The sequence below is a fragment of the Meleagris gallopavo genome, chromosome 9 (assembly GCF_905368555.1).
Source record: "Meleagris gallopavo chromosome 9, MGAL_WU_HG_1.1, whole genome shotgun sequence".
In the NCBI taxonomy this organism is placed as follows: domain Eukaryota; kingdom Metazoa; phylum Chordata; class Aves; order Galliformes; family Phasianidae; genus Meleagris; species Meleagris gallopavo.
The window spans coordinates 15,470,165-15,483,957 of record NC_139412.1 but is presented as its reverse complement, the minus strand read 5'-3'; the positions used below and the strand labels follow the sequence as shown (position 1 = coordinate 15,483,957).

Here is a 13,793-nt window from a genome sequence, read left to right as displayed (position 1 = left end):
GACTTTATTTGAATTCAGCTTTGTTTTTTAAAACTTTTAATATTGCATAAGTAGTTTTGACCACGACGAATACCCAAATGCATATTTTGGTTAGCTGTGTGCGTGGCCTGGAGCTACAGGACAAATAGTTTGAAGCTTTCAAAGCGTTTTTGTTAACTGAGGATGTGGGTTTTTAAAGTCAGCTTTCATATTGATTTTTATTAAAATTAATAAAATGAAATATAATAGGCTATTAGAAATGAAATCACTTGGGTGAGATGTTAATGCAAACACTTGATTACTGCATTTGTGGAAGACTTCAAGCTGAAGTGTTGTATACTAGAATTAAATTGTACAAGATGGAATACAATTTGCTGACCATCAGATCGAGTAACTACTCAGAAGAGAATCTGCCCTGCCTCTCAAAGCATGGGAGTTGTAGTGCATCATGTGCAAGGCCCACCCTAAAAGGCCACAGAGTGAAGAACATGGAGATCTGTCTGGCTTTAGCAGCATTTTTCTGTGGAGGTAGGTAAGTGAGCAAGTTGTTGAACAGTGTTCTTTTTTGACCTTCCGCTCGGTGCAAGATCAACTCCTGCCAGCAGGAAGGCTGGGTGTGCCAGGGCAGCGTGTGGGACTGTGTCTCCTGTGCTGGCCTTACCTGCAGGACCTGCTTTAGAAGAGTGCTGGCTGCCTTCTCCATACCGCCACTGGTCTGGTGAGATTGCCCTCGTGGAACTGAACTATCAGTTAATGCTCAACCTGCCCTCACCCCCTTTTAGTTTTGTGTTCTGTGTGATTGAGTTTTGCTGAGTGGCTAGGAAATCTGATGAGGAAGAGCTCTCCTCAGCTGTGCCTTCACACTGCTGTGGGTTGCTGACAGTACCCTCTGTCTCTGTGAGCCACTGTTGGGCAGTTTCAAGGGATGTGCTGGTGCTGCTGTAGAGAAATTACCGAGCCGTAACTGTGATGTGGCTCTCTGTGAGGAGGCCAGTGACCTGTGATTATACACTAAAACTGAATTTCAGCAATTCATCCTCAATTTCTTTAACCAGGACTCCATATTTAAGCAATACTGATGTCAACATTACAGTTAAATTACAAACGTTGGTTCGGAGAATAACAGCTCTGTGACTGACATAGCACAAAAACTCACTTTTTTCCTGGGGCAGGGAAGAAGGCAGTACATTGCCAGCGATAAATTGCTTGGCTAAACAAAATCCTTGAGAAAATTTGGAAGAAAATGCTATTAACTTTGTTGCAGGTATGTGGTACTGCAGGATAGATGAAAACTACTTAGCTGCCTTTGGATGATTACTAATTGCATAACTTACTTTTGCACAGCATGATGAGATTCATCACTTAAAGCAAATAGTTATCTTCTCAATATGGGCTTTTCAAAGGTAGGTGTCAAGCTGTGGTAGTCTCTTGGAACTCTTGCATAAGAGAGTTGTGTTTCTGAATCCAGGACTGGCTTTACCTCCTTTTCCAGTTCCCGACCCTGATAGTGTTACATGGGAGAGCCGATGGGATCTGCTGTCCTCAGTGCTGAGTGTTCCCAGGCCCTGTGGAGAGAGAAGCCCTTCAGCTGCTGCTGTTGAGGCTTGCAGTACTTCTGTAATCCTGCTAAAGGAAGTTGCATTCTGAAAAAGTATTTTTATCTTAACGGTTCTGAACATCTGTGCAAACTGCCAAGATGTCGTGAACGAACTGTTGCATTGCCTGCTACTTGTCATGCCTCGCTTCATTAAAAGAAAATCTCGATTACAGCTCAGTGACCAGATCACACTTTGCTTTGCTTGTACCTTGTGCTGTGTCAGAGAGTTCAGGCAGCAAGAACACCCTTGAGCCCCACACCGGATGGGAAGGAGAGGAGAGCAGGCTTTCAGGAAGAAACCTTGAAGCTGATTGACGATGAAAACTAAATGAAAGGAAACGGTGACAAAATACAGGTAGAACTTTGGGAGTCTGCTAAGTCAGCCCAGAAAACCATGCAAGCTTATCCGAAGGAGTAATCTGTTCCTTAACCTTATCTGTCCTGTAGGCACCGACCCCCATTGCACATGCTCCCACCGCAGCACTCCCCAAGCTCTGGCCTCAGCAGTTTGTGGGGAAAAGACCAACATAAACTGATCCACTGTCAACGTCCAGAATGGCTGTTTGCCTGAAAAGACAGGAGGGAGCTGACTTGTTTATTTGATGGATCATTTTCTTCAAAGCTTGCTGATGACAATTTAAAGATAAATATGTTTGACTTCACTTGTTTATCATCGTTTTGCTCTGTGATTCTGGGCAGAGTTTAAGCTGCAGAACAATGCTTCTGTCCCAGTTCTACTCACCTAACCACAAGCCAGCTGCCTTCCTTCCCTTCTCAGGTAAAGCCCGGTTCCGTGTCATCATCTCAGAGAGGCCTATGGCTCTACAAAGCTGAGCAGCTGAGAACTGCTGTGTGCTGCACGCTCCTGGGAGCAGAGCAGCCCTGTGTGTTCACAGTGCTGTGGGGTCTCTGCACAGTTTTTGCTGTCCTAACTCAAGCTGCTTCTTTGCTCAGGGCTAGCTGCTGCCATTGGGCCCACCTAGCCTCGTGGCAGCCATCGTCTGCTTCTCACTCCATCTTTTTGTTGTCGGACAGTCTGTCTCCTGCCTCCCCGTGTACACATTCTGCAGGTTTTGTCACCAATACTGCTACGGTGCCCGACTCACAAAGCACTCCCTGTCCCGTGATCCCTTTGCTTGGGTGGGTGCTTTGCTTCTGTCCCCTGGAGCCTCCTACTTTGGGAACAGGAGTAGATCCTGCCCTTGGCTCAGTGGAGGGCTGGAGTGGTACTGCTGTCAGATCTGTAAGGCTGAAGTCATGCCTGCAGTGAAAGCAGCTCCTCTTAACTAGGAAAAGGGCTTTTCATTATTTCCTCCCAATATTTAGCTTGCCTTTACACAGTTTAATGATGAAAGCTTTAAAATGTGGCTGCAGGGTTATTATCTCAAAGAATGAGAACTAGCTGCAAGAACCTCAAATATGGGAACGAGAGCAGGGCCCTGGCAAACGAGTGGCACAGGCGGACAGCTGAGGAAAGAAATGGCAGGAAGGCATTTATGCCTTGCTAGAGTTTAAATTCATTTCTAGAACCAAGAATGAAGCAAAGTCAAAAGTGACAAAGCTATGAGCTGTGACTCCACACGCCTCTGTGGGTCTGGGAGCACGTTGGGCAGAAATGGAATCCAAGAAAATTCAGAGCTGAGTGGGGTGGAAAGGACTGGTGAAAAACAGGAGCAAAAAGGGTGATTTATGTAAACCACAAAAGGAAGAAGTTATTCACAGAACAGGGAAGGCCTAAGGAGCTACTGATGTGAAATCTCTCTCCTGTGAGTTAGGGGAAAGTAACCCATTTTTTGGTCTTTATTTTAGTTTCTTATGTAATAGCTCATCTCCAAAAGGTTTCAGAGCAGATTTCCCTGGAGTGATTGAGTCAGTTTCAGAAACTGGAGAAAGAAAATTGGACTGGGAAGACTGCTTTTTGTCTCTGTCCCCAGCAAGACAGATAAAAATATGGCTGTAGCTTATTTAATACAGGTGATCAAGGTCACCACCTCTCCTTGGAATTAATCCAGTGCACTAATTCTGTTGGTTTTTTTCCTCCTCTTTTTGTTCCAACTCTTATAAGCAAGTCTTTAGAAAAGATAAAAGGAATGGCCAAGGGATGTGCTTTTTTATTTATTTATTTTTAAAAATAGAGAAGAGGAAACAGAATTGCAGAGCAATTTCCTATTCTGTTGCTCTCAAAGAAAAGGGAGCAACATGAGCATGAGTCTCCTGCCTGGAAGAATGAATCAGCCATCTGGCAGCTTGCGGGTGTTCTGATCTGCTGGTGGAGCTCTGGCCATTAATCAGACATGGAACTAGTTCAGTATCTGCCCCCTCCCAGCACTGTTTCTTAAATGGGTGACTGATCAAGAGCTCTCTTTGGATCAAGTGTTGTAACAATCCCTGTTGTAAAAGTCATTGTTAAATCATCTCTGAATTGGGCTCACTATCCGCAATGGTGGACTTTGAAGTCTTAAGAGTGACTGTTGTAAGAAAGGTGATGTCGTCCCATAAAGTGCTTTCTCCTCCCATCTTTCTCACAGCTCTTCTGTCAGATACAAACCCTTTAGTGAGGTGAGAGCTGTAAAACGTCTCTATTTCCTTATGCTTGGATAACAGATTTTGGAGTTGTTGTTTTATCGGAGAATATGCTGGAATGCTGAAGTTCTACATAGAGCCTTCAGGATGTTCTTTGGTTCCTTCACAAGTTTTGAAAATGGGTCAAAACACATCTGGAACTGTTCTTAGAAAAGAGTGGTTACGTAGCAAGAAGGGCTTTTCATCACATCTTCCCTCTTGCTATAGGTGTTGGAAGACTTGGGCTCAGGAGAATGATTTTGTTTTTGGGGAAAAAAAGCAGAATGTGGGCTCTTTGTGGAGCCTTTTTTGCCTTTTGTCTTCCACAACAAATGTTGTGGTTCAGAACTCGTTCCGCTATTCTGTCTCCAGTATATATCTCCTATATATATATATGTATGTCTCCTATACACAGCCTGAGATTGTTGTGGTTGCTTTTCAGGTGTGTGTCATTTAAACTGTTTTCTGTTTATTTTATTATCTCAGCGTGGTTCTGTAGGACGAATTCTTCCTGGGTGCAGCTGAGTGAAGAAAAACCCGATCTTCTGTCCTCCAGAACAGAGCAGGCACTTTCAGGGCCTTGAGGAGCTCCTGCACCTCCAGTTGTGCTGACTGAACTGTTTGTGCAGTTGTACCCTAAATAGCATCTGAGAAATGATGTGGTTTGCAGAAGGAGGAAAAAAAAAAAAAAAAAAAGAAACCAATCTCTCTGGAAAGAAATGGCCCATCCCACCTCTCTGATGATGCAAGTTCTGCTTACGCAGTGTCTGCAGATGAATGGAGCAACTGGGAGGGAGTGGAAATCCTCCTGGTCTGTGTGCCCAGTGATTGGCGTTGTGCTGCTGCACCTGGAGTCGGGTCTCTGGAGAGCTTCCACGAGCTGTTGTCACAAGTGCACAAAACCAACTGTCAGATGAGTCAGGACGTGCAGAAGTGTTATGAATCTGAGCTTTTAAGGTCTGAGTCAGCTTTTGTACCTGCCACGGCGCTGTCAGCACTTGTGCATGCATTCCTTCAAAACCGCACCCTCAGAATAATGTCACGTTTTCATTGTTAAACACAATTACCTAAAAAAATCTCAGCTATGAGGTCAAGCGCGTCAAACTGCAGCGTTTTCTCAACGCACCGCATACCTGACGTGTATCTGAGCACTTAGGTTTTCCACACAGCTGACTGAGGCCGCCTGGAGCGCCCTGTGCTTCTCCAGCTCTTGCAGTAAAGTCTTACAATCTTGCCTGAATGTTGGGTTTTAGTACAAGTCGCCACTACTGAAACTGTGCAGGCAAAGCATTGGCTTTGGGAGCATGCTGTTTATTCTCATGGAGGAGTCTGGCAGCTGTCAGAAGCTGACTTGGTGTGGGGACAACACAAATAGGCTCAGCTCCTTTTGATCTTTTTCCATGTGTAGTTTAATACCATGTATCATATATATATACACACACACTATGATTAAATTTATGACATATGTTTTTATTTGTATTTTTATTTTTTTCAACAGTGTTTTATTCACAATTTCCACACCTATCTACACTCTCCACAGCGGCAGCTCACACTGAAGATAACAGCCGCTGTCACTGCAGCCAAACCTGCAGCACTGGCTTACGACTTGGCGCTCAGGATTCTCACGTTCCCTAGAAGGGGACCTTTCTCCTCATTTTCTTCACTCGCGGTTTTTTTCCAACCTTTCCTACAGAAGTAACGCAGTGAGCACACAGCACTGGCACCGTCCTGGGCGTTGCACAAGACAGGAAAAGAAATAGAACTTGTTTTTATTTCCAGATATGCTCTCAAAGACTCAAATGTGAGTCTACTTAGAGATGAAAAACACAAGAAAAAAAAAAAATCGCTCATTTTTACAGGTAAGCTCCAAGTTGTGGGAGCCCACCGGCGGGCAGCGGTGCTGCGGGGTGGAAGCACGAGCTTATGAGCTCAGCGTTGCACAAGGCCAGGAAAAAAAAAAAACAGCAGAACACAAAACGAACTGAGTTGAGAGACGAAAGCAGCGCGTAGGTGCGCCGTGCCGAAGCGCCCCGTGCCGCCTGCGCGCGATCTGCGCTCCGAGGGGCGGCGGGCGGCGCCCGAGAAGAACCGCGCGGAGCGCAGCCGGGCCCGCGGACAGCGCCGGCCGTCCCGGAGGCCTTCCTTTCTCGCCCTTCGCTCACCCAATCCCGCCCCGCGAGCGAAGCCGGCAGCCGCGCCTCCTCCCGGGGCTCGGCCCCGCCCGGCGTTTTCCTCAGCGCGGCCCCGCGGCGCCGGGGCTCCGCGCCCGGACGAGCCGGAGAGCGGGGCGCGCATGCGCAGCGCCTTGTTTACCCCGCGCGGCGCCGCTCGCCGCGGCCGGCCGGCAGATGTCGCCCCACGCCCAGGAGAGCGGGCCGCGCCCGGCGGCCGCCAGGTGGCGCCTGCGGCCTCCATTCGCTCGCGAGCCGCCGAGCCGCGAACACCCCAAACAATCCCCGGCGCCGCCGCCAAATTAAATAACCTGCCCGCTCCCCGCCGGGCCCAGACCCCCCCGCCGGCACGTCTCCGGGCCGGGCCGGGCGCGCGAGCGGCGGCCGAGCCGGGAACGGAGGAGCGCGGCGCCGCGCCCGGGCCTCCTCGCCGCCCGCGCCGACGCTGGGCAAGGTAAGTTAGAAAATGGCGGCGAAGCTTCTGGAAGTTTGGAGGGGGGACGCGGGAGCGGGGCGCGCGGCGGCGGAGCGGGGCCGGGCCGGGGCGCGGCGGGCCGCGGGGCTTCGGCGCGGCCAAGATGGAGGACGGCGGGGCCGAGCCGCCAAAACGCTCCGGGCCCCGCGCCGCGGCGGCCCCCCCCACCCCCGGCGCGCTCGGCGGGGAGGGGGCGCGAGAGCGGCCGAGAGCGGAGGGCCCCGAAAGCGGCCCCTCGGCGCGGGGCACGCGGGCACAGCTCCTCCGCCCCGGGGTGGGCCGCGGGCAGGCCGGGCCCGGCGCTCGGCGAGCTAAAATGGAGAACCTCCTTCTCCTCCTCCCCCTTCCCCCGAGCCGAGCGGCGGCTGCCGGCAAGATGGAGGACCCGGGCATTGTGTGCGCGCCGCCGGGCGGGGAGGGCACGGCCGGAGCGGAGGAGGGCGACGGGAAACGGAGCGGCGGCCGCGGGGCCGAGCCGGGCCGTGCGGGGACATCGCGGCCCGCGCCCGACGGCGCCCGGCCGCGGCTCGGCGCGACGCGGTCCTTCCTCGGCTCCTTCTGCTCGGAGCGGGGCCGGCCGGAGCGCTCCGAAGGCCCGGGCCGTTCTTTTGCCCGCCCCGACGACGCCCGGTATAGCTGCGCTGCCCCGCTTCGCGCGGCCGGGCCTTTGTGGGACCTCGCCGCCCCTCGGGGCGGCCGCCGCATCGCATAGAGCCGGGCGGGCCGGCGCGGCGCTGCCGGTGGTGATTGCACTGACTGACTGTGTGTGCGAAGCGGGCCGGGCCGTGTGCGGCGGGGTGCAGCCGGAGCCTGAGCGGCTGTGATGGGGGAGGAGGAGGAGGAGGAGGCGGAAGGTCCGCAGCCGTGCCGGGGGCTTTTGGCGCCACTTTTGTTTCGGGGCGCTCCGCCCTGCACGGCCGCCCGGCTGAGCTGCTGCCCTGCTCGTGTTCTGTACGCGGACTGACGGACAAAATAAAATAAAATAAAGCCCCGATCCAACTCCGGCTGCCGACGCGGTGCGGAGCTCGGAGCGGCCGGGAGCTCGGGGCTTCTCCTTTTTATTATTGCGTTCGCGGTCGGTTTCTCCCCTAGCTCCGCGCTCGGCTCCCCGCGGGCTCCCGGAGCCCCGCTCGCCCTTCCGCTCTTCGCGCTGCCCGGCCCCAACCCGCGCCCGCCTTCCCTTCGATGTTGGGCCGTGCGGAAGCGGTGCCCCTCCCGCCGCAGCCCGCCCGCTCCCCCCCCTTTTCCCGGGGCCCATCGGGCCGGGGCCGCGCGGCGCCGGGCGGGACTCGGGTTACCGAAGTGCGTCACGCGCGGCCCCGCCGGGCCTGCTCCGCCGCCGGGCGCCTCCGCGCCCCGCCCGCCCCGCGCCCGGCGCTCATTGGCCGGCAGCGGGCGGGAGGCGGCCGCTTCCTCCCGTCGCCCGGCGAGCTCCGGCCCGCGGCCCCGGTGCCGTGCGGGTTGCGGGGCCGGGAGGCGAGGGAACGCCGCCGGGAGCGCCGGCCTCGAAGCCCCGCGCGGCCGCTTCGGCGCTCCCTGCGGCGGCGTCGAGCCCCGTTTCGAAGGAGCCGAGCGGTGCTGCGCCCTTCCCGCTGCGCGGCGGGCCTCCCGCCGCCGGGTCCCGGCGGCTCCCCGCCGCTTCTGGGCGCTTCCCGCCCGGCTCTTGCCCGTTTCCGTGCCCCCTCCCCTAGAGCCGTCCTTCCGCCCCTTCCTGCCGTTCCTGGGGCGTGGATCTGCCCGGCGCTCGCCAGAACGCCCGCGCGTGGGTCAGTTACCGCAGGTACACGAATACCGCAGCGATAGTGCGACGCGGGCCTTCGTCTGCGCCTTCCTGGTGCCGCCTGCTCGCCCCCAGCGCTCCCTGCACGGGTGAACTTCTGATGATGGCAGCAGGGCCCCGCCGTCCTGTGCCCTTTGAGCAGCCAGGGAGGGAAATCTGGGAAGTTGGGGCTGTTGCAGTGAGTTTACCGTTGGGTAAACAAACAGGAAATAACACTGGGGCTGGGGAGATACGTAAGTTTGGCTGTGGAATTTCATCACGCTCAGACACCTCCCATGTTGCCTACCTGGGCCAAAGTTGTGTGCATGGTTTTCTTCCTCTCATTTACATTCTCAGGAAGTCAGAGCCGAGTACAGCCGATGAGTGCTGTGAGGGCGGCTGGTGCCCTGCCGCAGCACTCTGGCTCAAGTTGTGGATGGCTCTTTGGCTCACCAGGTCTCCATAGTTTGCAGCTGAAAGCAGAGCTCACCAATGCCACTAAAAGGGTTCATAGTGCTCAGAGTTCAGTGCATAGAATATATTTTGGATCTTTGTATCTACAAAAGGTTGGTAGCTTCATAGCTTATTAGAATAATTAGTTCAAAACTTGTTATTTGCTTATAGAGTGTTCAATTTTTAAAATAGGAATATTAGTCTATCTGGTCATTAACTCAAATTCCATAAATACGTAGCAATCCTGGTTTACATCCTAATGTATTTAAAAACACAGATGTGTAGAATGAAATCATTCCCACTTGGAAGCCATGTGGATAACACTGATACGTGATCTCCTTATTCTGTTTCAGCCCAGTCTATGAACAGCATCAACGTTTTTAGGTTTTGTGTATTAAACAAAGCAATGTGGACAGGTTCTCTTGAATATTACATGGTACTGCAGTCGTCTATAGAAGATTGCTGCAGGCTACAGACCACTTGAAAGTGAGCACTTGGTGGTGGAAGCAAGTCCAGGAGAGTTAGTTAAATCATGGGATGACTTTAGCATCAGAGTGCTGTGAACCTTTTTATTAGATTGTTCTTTGCCATTTGCAGTTCAAATTTAGAACGATTGGAGTGTCCCCATTTGTCATTCTCATCTGTAGTGGTATTGCCTCAGTTTGTTGCTGCAGGCAAATATAGGGGGGTTGGTTTTCTGGAATTCGTGTGCCGTGTGTTTCGCAGAGGCCCCCTCAGCACTTTGGTTGCTTGTTTCTGTCAAATGAATCCCAGAAGTAAGCAAGTGTTGGTGCTGGTTACTTTGGCCTCTTGGTTGTGTCCTTGCAATCCTGTGTTTTGTTGAAGGAGCTGAGGTTTTGAGCTCGGTCTGACCTCTGCCAATGGTGTGACCGTTTCTTCTCCAAGTAATTTAAAATCCTCAGCAGATGCTGAAGGTGTGAATTTCCAAAGTGGTACTGTCTGTTTTTGGGTGAGGAATCAAGGGAACAGGTTGGGTAAGGGATGCCTTGTAGATTGTGCCTCTGTCAGCTGGATGCTGTTGTTCTGGGCTTCATCTGCTTCAGTAGTTGTCCTTCAATGGAAGGAAGTGCTTGATAGCAGCCAACAGCGTAACAGCTTAAGACTGTTAAGCTCTGGTCATTTTCTTGGTATCAAGAAACATGTCCACATTATGAAAACTTCAGCTTTCTTATATGAGGATCAGGGACAAAGAAGGGAGAGAATGAAGCAATAACCAGTCCTTGGGAAATGGGTGTGTGGGCAGGTGGGGCTTTGGATGGGGAACAGTGAGCTTGAGCACAATGAATCGGTGGTGGAATGGAAAGGACTATTCCACACACATCCCAAAACCTTACGAGTGACATCCAGTCCACGTGTGTATTGACTTAGATTCAGGGCAGTCCAACATTTAAGATCACTTCCACTTCTAAGGTCAAATGGGAAGTGAAAATGGGAATCCTTGATGGTCTCAAACCGTTCTGTCACCGACCTTAGCGGTCCCCTTCTGTCCTGTCCTGACTGCGTGCTGGTGGAACCTGGACAATTCCTGGGAATCCTTCTGCCAGGGAGGAGCTCACCGTGTGCCCAGTTCCGGGCTGTAATGCTGCCACCACTGGGCTCCTGGATCAGGTCTGGGAGCCCGTGAGGCTGCAAGGCACTGGGGGCAGCTGGGGGCCCTGCCTCCCACAGCTCCATGGAGCTCGACTCCACGGCAGCGTGGTGGGAAGCCGTGCTGGCAGGGCAGCCTGAAGTGCAGGGATGCTGAGTGTTTTGTCCTGGCGTGGTATGTTTGGCAGGGAGACTTTTCGGTAGGCTTTGCTGTGTTACGTCTGCATAGCTGAGATCTTGTTTTAGGATGTTTTTTGTAAAGGTTCTTTCTACTATTCAGCTCTTTCACCATTCTGTCAATAGTTTTTGTATTTAAAGATTAGTCCAGTGCCATCAGTTGGCTTTTTATATTTGAAAAAAAAAAATACTTGTTTCCAACAGGTGTGATATCTGCAGTTTAAGGATGAGCCTTGAAATGTAACGTGACTCTTAATAAGGTCTGATATTTATTTGTGTTGTACAGTGAGAACTTCTGGGAGCTGCAGATTCAGAATGTGAATTCATACCTAATTCTGTTGGAATCTGTTTTCTTTGAATTCAGTTTTCTCATGTTGTTGTTCAGGAGATCTGGTCAAGTTGGAACTTTTGGAGGTAAATACGGAGTTAGAGAAGCTCCTGAATAAGGCCCTCGTTCAGATGCAGATGAATTTAGAGCTGATGCTGCCTTTGCTGGTGTTGGGAAACTCGAGGGACCAATCTCTGAGCAGTCAAACATTTTCTTAGGTGTCAGTGCAAAAGCTGCCATCTTTTCAAGTTCATTCAGTTTGATGGCCAGGATCAAGTCCTAAATGTGTTATACCACAGATGTGTCTCACAGTGTGCTGTGCTTTTAGTATTTGTTTATTTCCAAGCTTTGCACTATTAAGGAAACCACAGATGGGTGAGGTACTGGGTGGAAAAGAAGGCACAGTGAGGAGGTTCCCTTCCTTCATCTCACTGAGTTCCCTGGGCCAAACGGAGCTGAGGAGGTCTGGCACCTGGCTTTGGAGAAGGGGATGTGGAAAGATGAGGTCCTGGAGGGGTCTTAGGTAGCCCGTTGTATTTCAGTGATAGCTCTTTTCTAGTCTTCACTGGCTGCAGTCGTTCGGAGGAGCGCAATCTGCTTTTAAACTAATTTATTCCAATGTGAGTAGAAATAAGGTGCACATGGACCCACATTTGTATGCTGTTACTTCATCTTATTGCAATGTCAGATGGAAATTAAAAGTTAGCTGCCTTGCAACTGCTGTGTAGCCGTGGATGTACTTTACTGTTGTTTGCTCTGTTGTGTTCTGTGTTTGCTTTGTCTTGTTTTGTTTTGCTGTCGGTTGCTATAACTTTCACTGAGGGAAGAAGTATTATTTGTAAAAGAGCATAAGAGTATGACTGGAAGAACACGTAGATGTGAGAAGACTGGCATACGCTGGAGGACTGATCTGTGACTGAGAAGTTACAGTGCCCACTCAAAGCCAAGTGTCTGGAGAGGAGAGCGTGCCTGGCCTTTTGGTGGGCCGGTACCTGTTTCTTTTCTCCAGTCTCGTGGGTTATTGGTGCTACACTTACATTGCCTCATACATCTTACTTCTCTTCACATTTATTTCAGTAAATAGTAGTTGCTGGATTAGAGGAGAGGAGCAGGAGTGCTCAGGTTCAGTGGAAGCAGTTTGGTTTTTACAGCAGATTTCTGTGCAGCTTCTGAAGACGGAGGCATTCCTGTATTTGTTCCCATTGCCTTAGGGTTGATGTGGCAAGCAAACTGTCACACACTTACCTGTGACTCGTACATTTTGGAAAAAAAGTCTCAAGTGGTGGGTTTTAGCATGTAGTGTGTCTGCATTGTGCAGGACAGCTCTTGCCACCTGTGCAGCTGTGCAGTGGCTGCTGCTGTGGTCCTTGGCTTCTTCTGGGGCACACGTGGGGCACTTGTGCTTTCTGGAAGAGGTGCTCATGTAGTTGTCAGGCAGCAGAGACGACTTAATACAGCTGTTTTCTTACTGTTCAGTACACACCGTTGGCCTCAAAAGACATGAATACTTTTTGAGGTAATGTTGCATTTCTTGGCCATGCCTGAATTGCCTTTTTTACGTAACGTAGAATGTCAGCATAAGTTTTATGAGAGAGTGCTTTCCTTGCAGCACCTCGGATGGGGAAAAAAGACTTCTGCTTTTTTTGCAGATAAAGATGAGCTGTTGAAAAAGAGACTTTTCTGTTTTTAATGCAATTACTTGTTATTCCTTCGAGTAGAAATCTCAGGTCGCCTCGTAACATAGATGAACACTGGGAATTTAAACCGTATCAAGTCTTAGTAAGCAGATAATTTGCAAGTAATATAATTGGCTGGTCTTATTTGTGAGAATTGAGTATGAGGATAGTTTGTATGGGGTGATTTGAGGGGGACTATTCAGTTTCCGTATTTTATTCTCTTACTGTGGGCAGTTGATTTTGTAGTTAAACAGAGGTAATAAAAACCACTTTGAGTAATAAATGTCAGAAATGCAGTTTTGTAATTAATGTAGCATGCATTTGAGGTCTCTAGTTTTTAATTTGAGTGTGATTTTAGATGACGTGAGTCCTGTAATAGGATATTTTGGATGGTTATGGTTGCAGTAGCCAAATAATTCAATTTGTTTGAGCAATAAGACACTACATCCTGACCACTGGCAGTAACCTTTGTTTCACGTGTGATCTTCCTAGAAGCAGGCAGCTGATACGTTCCAGTTTTTTTTTCCAAGGGAGAAAACTGGGGAGACTTGCTAAAAACTTTTTAAAATGAGGATGAGCAGTGACTGCAGCCTAAATATGGCCTCGCTGTGCTTGTAGCAGACAAATGGGAAGTCAGAAGGATACAGACTTAACTGCTTTCATTTAAATTACCTTGAAAAAAAATGAACGTGATCTTCATAATTTCAGAATAGCAGCAAAAGTAATTTTTGAATTTCATTATTTTTCAACTATTTTGGTACTTCAGCTATATTCTTACAGGAGAGTTCTGATTTGGCATGCAGCCATATGCTGTTCTATTTTTATTGTTGCTTTAGGTGCCTTTTGGAAAACTGCATCCCAAGCTGTTCCTTTAACTGCAGGCAGAACGAAGCTGTGGTGCTGCGATGCAGGGCAGCCTGTGGTCAGGCTGGGGGATCCCACTGGAGGGGTTTGCCCTGCTGTGTTCTGAGAGCCTCGAAAGTGGAGTTTTTGCAGTCACGCTGGCAA

At 50.4% G+C, this 13,793-nt stretch overlaps 1 protein-coding gene across 4 annotated transcripts in view; it reads left to right on the top strand.

The window, feature by feature from the left end:
* Positions 1–6,621: 6,621 nt before the first annotated feature.
* Positions 6,622–13,793, top strand: part of STAG2 (STAG2 cohesin complex component) — a 70,060-nt gene continuing 62,888 nt past the window's right edge. For 3 of the 4 annotated variants that reach the window (XM_085230892.1, XM_085230888.1, XM_085230891.1), the window contains exon 1: positions 6,622–6,763. The gene's annotated coding sequence lies outside the window, so the exon portion shown is untranslated. Of the gene's footprint in view, positions 6,764–8,424; positions 8,565–13,793 lie in introns of those variants that run through there. The other variant, XM_085230890.1, reaches the window with a different exon arrangement.